The sequence below is a fragment of the Triticum dicoccoides genome, chromosome 4B (genome assembly GCF_002162155.2).
Source record: "Triticum dicoccoides isolate Atlit2015 ecotype Zavitan chromosome 4B, WEW_v2.0, whole genome shotgun sequence".
Lineage (NCBI taxonomy): Eukaryota > Viridiplantae > Streptophyta > Magnoliopsida > Poales > Poaceae > Triticum > Triticum dicoccoides.
The window spans coordinates 414308041-414315409 of record NC_041387.1 but is presented as its reverse complement, the minus strand read 5'-3'; positions in this window follow the sequence as shown (position 1 = coordinate 414315409).

The following is a 7369-nucleotide window of genomic DNA, read 5'->3' as shown; positions in this document are numbered from 1 at the left end:
ACAAATCGACGAGATGACGTTGCAAGATTCTCGGGGAGCGAACTACGATAGCAAGCTCCAAAACATGAGCTGGTTCTGCTACAAACATGTGAACACGTTGTCCCAGACAAGCATGACCACGTGGTAGTCTTATAATAAAACACTACCAAGTTCAGGTGGGGAACCATCAACGAGGATATCAAAATCCTTGCATAAGGTATACTCTTAAGAAGGAACTTCTTCACCTTGAACAAATCAATCAGTGGCTTGGTGTGCTAGGGATACATATAGATTGAAGGTTGCAAGTCTTCAAACCACAGAATTCTTCGCACATGTGCATGACTGACTTGCGATGATTCCAGAGGAAGCAACATTGACTTTCTCGAGTTCACGGCGGCACCCTGCATCAAATGCACACGAACTAGAGGAAGTCACTTCTTACATCCAAACATATGCTTCATGAGCTAGCATGAACAAATGCTTTCAAAAGTTTCCAACACTAGCTTAATGTTCAGCAAAATTATGGAGAAGACAAGGATGTTGTCAATGGGCACAACAACAATTCATCTGAGTTTCCTTTTAAAAGGAATTCCATAGTTAAGTGAACAAGTGATAGCATTGGTTAGACCCAAAAGATATAATGGTGTATGCTCGAGGGATCAACCACGAGTAAGACAACATTACGAATATCGTTGGTTCTGGTCTGATTGGATGATAGCCCATACTCAATCAAAGGTTTGGGTAAGATAATAGATCCAACAATTGTTCACGAGGACCAATTGATGAAGATATCATCTTTCTTCAACACACACACACACACACACAAAGATATCCCTTAACATGAACTAAGTCGGACAAGCTTTTATCTTCCAACTCTCCAAGTTGTTGTTTAGCTTATCCAACTAGCTCAGGGTATCCAACACGGATTCTTGGAGAAGGGGTGGTTTACAGGAATAAACCAACTTGATCACGAACTCAACATAGCGGTCAGGTGACAACCTGGTAATACTTCTGAGAAGATATTCAGAAAATCACGAACCACCGGTATGTTACTAAGCTCGAGAACAATCAGGGCAAGACGATATGATCGATAGAGCAAGGATTTGAAATAATCCTAACTCATCGATCGAGGAGTGAACCAGGAGAGTGGACTAGGTAGCACGATCAATCTTAGAATGATGATTCAATAACCAACACACTAAGAATGAAATTATTGTCCTTTAACTACCAAGCAACGAGGTTGCTGGGAGTATTGATTTCACACATCACGATTCACTTGTCGACATTCCGGTTACAATAACACAGGAACCGAGGAATGAACAATGATGGAAAGAAGTATCACTGTACCAAGAGTTCATAGGATGGTGTGCAATTCCTATAACAATCCCAATATAAAAGATGGTAATACTCCAAGGTAGAACAGAGCAAAAGCTGGATTGGCATTTTGATCTGCGGAGTACAATTGTTTTGACCCAATCCTAGATATGGAAGAGGTACTGGAGTTTGTTTCTCCTAGTCATTCCGCGATAGAATGGCTTGACGGACCACAAGAGTAATAGGCATCGATGAACGAATGCACACATAATCTTGACTATCAATTGATAGACGAGGGTCAGAAGACAACTAAAGAGGGACAACTCAAGGAACACACGATTTTCTGAGTTGTGGGTGCATGGTTTAGCATGTCGAACGAATTCCACATATTTCTTCCGGATAACCCATGCAGAAAGGTAGAACTGGCAGAGTCACAATGTAGAATCGAGAACCCATCGAGAGCACTCTGATTGTGATCTTTCGATCAGCGAGGAACATCTGCCATAAGCGGTTCATAGTAGTTGGAAGAAAGGAATACCACGAACATCGAGGACTAATGCAAAGGTTACTAATAACCTAAAGGAACGAGCAAAACTATCAACATGAAGCAAGTAGGGTGAATCTCAGGTTCAAAACCCAGGGATAGAATACCTACTACTAAATGGCATCACGGGATGCTTTCGATAATGACGGCCAGAGTCATCACACTGGAACATAAATCATGGCTAGACTACTAGATGATCCCCTGAGACACCTAGGGTCATAATAGTAACTCCAACATAATGTCAAGGCAATAGAATACCTCAACTCAACAATTAGTGTGATTGAGCTGGCATAAAGGAACATCGAAACCAGAGGGAAAGGATTTTGCAAATGCATCAGACTATTTAGAAACCTGGAATGACTCGGACAGCATAACGGCTGTAAATGCTCAGAAAAGATTTGAGACATTCACAAAAATGGTGGCATAACCACTCAGAAGCACAATATCAAGGTCTCGAGATCAACAGTTAACATACAGAAGTAGAAACTGAACTCAAGCTTAGAACCATCAATCCTACAAGTCTGCAGATTAGTAACACGTGATCCTGATAGAAAGAAGAGATAGCCTAGTTCTTAATCCCCGTAGAAGAGAAGATGATGACTCAGATCAGAAGGCCATGAGGTATAAGGAGTAAAAAGAGCCTTACGTTCCATCCCACAATCAATTCCCTTATATAACTAAAGAATTTCTAGACTCAACTTCGACCAGTTTGGCTTGGTAATCCTACAGGCAATCAAGCTCTGATACCAACGCTGTCAGGACCCCGACTCAATGCCACATCGATCTAGCATGTAACACCTCATATCACTTTGCGGCCTCACGCACGGTATTCCCACGGGTGTCGCCTTACCTTTGCCCGGGACCGTTTGCGCCTTTTGGCACACGTATATGACAGTGTCGCTAGCATCCATATGATAAGGAGCCCGGGCTGACATGGCTAGTCGTAAACCCAAAGCGGCACAGACTTACAGGGACAGGCATCCATGACCCAGCATCGAACGTGTCGGTCATCAGCGAGTGGGTCCAGGCTGTAGCACTGGGCTAGCAGGACTCCGGTGAACCGGGCTGTAGCGGGCTAACAGGACTCCGGTATTCACCGCGTGACATTTCCCCGAAGGGACAGACACAGGAACGAAGAAGGACACATGCCGGCCAGCCTAAGTGTTCCGGAGCAGTAGCAAGCTACCATGGCTCGGTGGAAACACTAGGAGACATTTCCCCGTAAGAGAGGCTACTAAAGATAAACAACTAGATGGTCAGATCCCACACATACCAAGCATTTCAATAACATACACACAATATGCTCGATATGTGCAAATACAACATGGCATCACAACATGACTCTATGACTCAAGTAATCTATTCAATAGGCTCCGAGGAGCGAGATATTACAAACATGGGTCTCATGACCCAACAATCAGAGCATACAAGTCAAAGCACAAGCGGAAGCTATTATGTCTGAGTACAGACATCTATAAATGAAAAAAAAGGCTGAGAAGCCTGACTATCTATCAGATCCTGCCGAGGGCACAAGATCGTAGCTGAGGTATCAAGCTAAACGTCGAAGTCCACGCGAAACTACTAGCGAGACCGAAGTCTCTCTGCAAAAACATAAATAGGCAAACGTGAGTACAAATGTACCCAGCAAGACTTACATCAGAACTATCTACATATGCATCATTATCAACAAAGGGGATGGTGGGGTTTAACTGCAGCAAGCCAGCTTTGACTCGGTGGCTATCCTGAACTACGACTGCGAGTAACTCTTTTGAGGTGGCGCACACGAGTCCACATATTCACCATATCAATACACCACTATGGATCCGCTCCCGTCTCCCTACGAGAACGCCATCCATAGCACTCACGCTTATCTTGCGTATTTTAGAGTATCCACTTTCACTTGTCTATGAACTGATATAAGCAACCCAGAAGTCCTTTACCGCGGACACGGCTATTCGAATAGATGATGTTAACCCTGCAGGGGTGTACTTCTTCACACACGCTCTCACCACTTACCGCCGTTTACACGACATGTACTCGGCAACCTTCAAGCGGAAGCCCAACGTGGGTGTTGGCCACGGCCTGCCTAAACACTCAAGTCTCTAGTCCAGGTTTATCGCCTATTCGGGTTCCATCCATGAGGAGATCCGGCCGGAGTTTCGCTCACAGCCCCAAACGATGTGAACAGGGTTCCGTGACACCAAACGGGCGCCCGGTTTACCCGGCCACGTGCCTACCGCATCACAGCCCACCCCTACGGTCAGCGCTGCGCACGGCCTCCAGCATACTACAAACACCAGAAACTACTTGCAACTCCTGGACAGAGGACAAGGGTGATCAAGAAGCCGAGAGGGTCCATTGGTTTCGGGCCCAATGCGTGGTAGTAGCTGAATCATGGATCACAAACACAGAACTCAGTTCCTGAGGACGGCTGCAATGAGACAACCCACCATGTACTCCTACATGGCCTCTCACCGCTACCTTTTACCAAATCGTATTCACACACTTAGCTCACACACAGTAGGACATGTTCACACACCTCTGATTCATCCCGGATGAATCAGACCTGACTCAACTCTAAGCAGTAGCAGGCGTGACAAACAAGCATGAATGAGTAGGCACAACAGGGCTCAAACAACTCCTACTCATGCTAGTGGGTTTCATCTATTTACTGTGGCAATGACAGGTCATGCAAAGGATAAAGGGGTTCAGCTACCGCAGCAGGTAACAGATGAATCGTTGTTGTCCTAATGCAGTAAAAGAGAGCAGGAGCGAGAGAGTGGGATTGTATCGGAATGAACAAGGGGGTTTTGCTTGCCTGGCACTTCTGAAGATAACATTGAGTCTTCATCAGTGTCAACGATCACATCATCGGTATCGCGTCTATCGAGAGGGGACAAATACCGGCAACACAGAAAGGAACACAATCAATGCAATGCACAATATGATGCATGCTCATGACATGGCAATATGAATGTGTTTTGAGCTAATGCAACTAGCAACAGATTAAATGAAGTTGGTTTGAATATAATATTCAAATTCAAACTCCATATGTGATTATTTAAATGCCATTAGTATGATTTGTGCTAAACAGCATCTATAAGTTGTTCTAACATGCATGAAAATGGTACAGATGGATTCCTTGAATTTTTCTGATAATTTTTCATATATAAATTATTTAATTTGGAGTTACGGTTGAACTTCTATGATTTATTGAAGTTTTAGCTATTTTCTCGAATTTCCTGATTATTTTTAAATCCAGAAAATCATTTAATGCGTCAGCATGACATCACCTTGACGTCATCAGGTCAACAGAGCAGGTTCAGGTCAAACCTGACCAGTGGGGTCCACTGGTCAGTGACACAACTAATTAACCAAGTTAATTAGCCTTAAGTTAATTCTAACTAAACTGTTTGTGGGGCCGGGGCCCACTGGTCAGCGACTAATCAGCTAACTAACCTAGGTTAATTAGTGTTAAACTAATACTAACTAAAATGTCAGGGGGGGTGGCCCACACGTCAGTGACACACGGGGAAGGTCAAACCTGGGTCAACTCGCCGGAGTTGACCCGCGGCTCGTCGCCGGCGGAGCCAGAGACGGCGGAGGGGTGCGGTTTCCCTCCTCCGGCGACCAAATGGCCGGCGGAGGGCGTCTACGTGACGCAGGCACTCGTCCTCGTCGAGTAGTGGCAGCGGCTGGGCCTAAGATGGCCGGAGTCGTCACCGGTATCGACCGTGGCGGTCGCCGGAGCTCGGGCGAGCTCGGGGTCGACGCTACGGTGGCCGGGGAGGCTCGTGCGAGGCACCTACGTGTTCTAGGCAGCGCGGGGAGGAAGCTGAGCACGACAGCCGGGCCACTAGGTGGCCGGAGGCACGTCGGCGGCGATCACAGGCGGCGGCGGGTTTCGGTCATCAAGGGGGCGACGGCTACGGCAATCAAACGAAGAGGGAAAGAGGGGGAAACGGTGGCGGAGCTCACAGGGGTTGCGACGGTGGCCTCGGGGAGCTCGGGGAGGCGTCGGAGGCGGCGAATCGACAGCGGCGGTCCTCGGTGGCCGAGGAGGGGGAAAACGTCGGGACGGCGCTTCGGGGCTTCTCCGGTCGCGTGAGCCGACGGGGAGGTCGAGGGAGGCACTGCGGAGCTCAGGAGCGCGTCGGGGAGGAGAGGGGGTGGCGGTGGCCGCGAGGAAGCTTGTCGGTGGCGGCGGCTCCGTTCGGTCCGGGCGAGAGAGAGGGAACAGAGGAGAGATGGGGACGAGGGAGTGAGCGGGAGGGTTCCAGGGGTCGAGGCGGCGCCGAGGAGAAGGCGCGAGGCGTCGTGGTGGCCTCAGGCGAAGCAGACGAGCAGGGTGGTGGCGTGGCAAGCTCGGGCGCGTGCGCCGAGTCCCTCCTCTGCCTACTGGCGCGAGGAGGAAGGCGACAGGGAGGAGGAGGTGGGCTGGGCCGCACAGTGCTGGACCAGCACAGGAGCTGGGCCGGCTCTGGTGGGCTGCACGGGTAAGGCCAAGTAGGCTTTCTGCTCTGTTTTATTTAATTCTGTTCTGTTTTTCTTTTATTTAACTCTTTTGCCACTGTTTTGAATTAAAAATAATTCAAACAATGCCAAAAACTCCTCTGAATATTTTATATTGCTAGATGGATTTTTTCCAAAAGCTTATAAAATATTTCAGGGGTATTTGAAATTATATTCTAATTATATGAATATAATTCAAATTCAAATAGTTAATGAATTAAATCCAAAGTCCCAAAAATAATTCCTTAAAAATGTTCAATATTTTGGTTGGGGCCAGAACCCTTACCAAAAATTATCAAACATTTAAGAAGAGCATTTTGGAGCAATGAATGAGATTTCTAGGGTTTTTGCCCTTCTTTTATTTAGGGTTTTGAGGCTTCCAATTTCCCTCAGTTCAAGTTTCAGAATTTAAACATGATGCACACATGAAGCTAGCCTAGAGCATAACAGGACCAGGGATGTGACAACTCACCCCCACTAAACAAAAATCTCGTCCCGAGATTCAAGCATAGGGTAGGGTGAAGGGGAAACGCAAACTAGCACAATCTTCACGATCCAGGGTGCACTTTATCAAAGCGTTGATTCGATCACCATCTTTGTCTCGAAGTCTTGCTCTGAGAACTCCAACTAACATGACAACGAGAGGAAAGGAAAGATCCTAAAAGAATGGTTCTTCTCGAAGGTCGAACAACTCAGGATTAACTCACAGAATGAGACATAGCAACATCTCTCGAGCTGAGAGGCGAAGCACACATCCATAGGAATGGAGTGAAGCAGATGACGAAGGTTCACTATGTAGACCACAATTTCACGCTTAAGAAGGTGGTAATCGATTGTCAACGTAGCGAGGAGTTGAGTTGCCATGATACCATAACGATACACCTTAGGGAAGGTGACTCGTAGAGATATCCCCTTAAGTGGCAAAAAGAATTACTTTTGATTCAGAGATCATTGAGACTCTTTAAACTAGCCTAAGGCAATTCTCGAGCAATCGTTTGGAGGGGGTCGGTAGAATGGCAT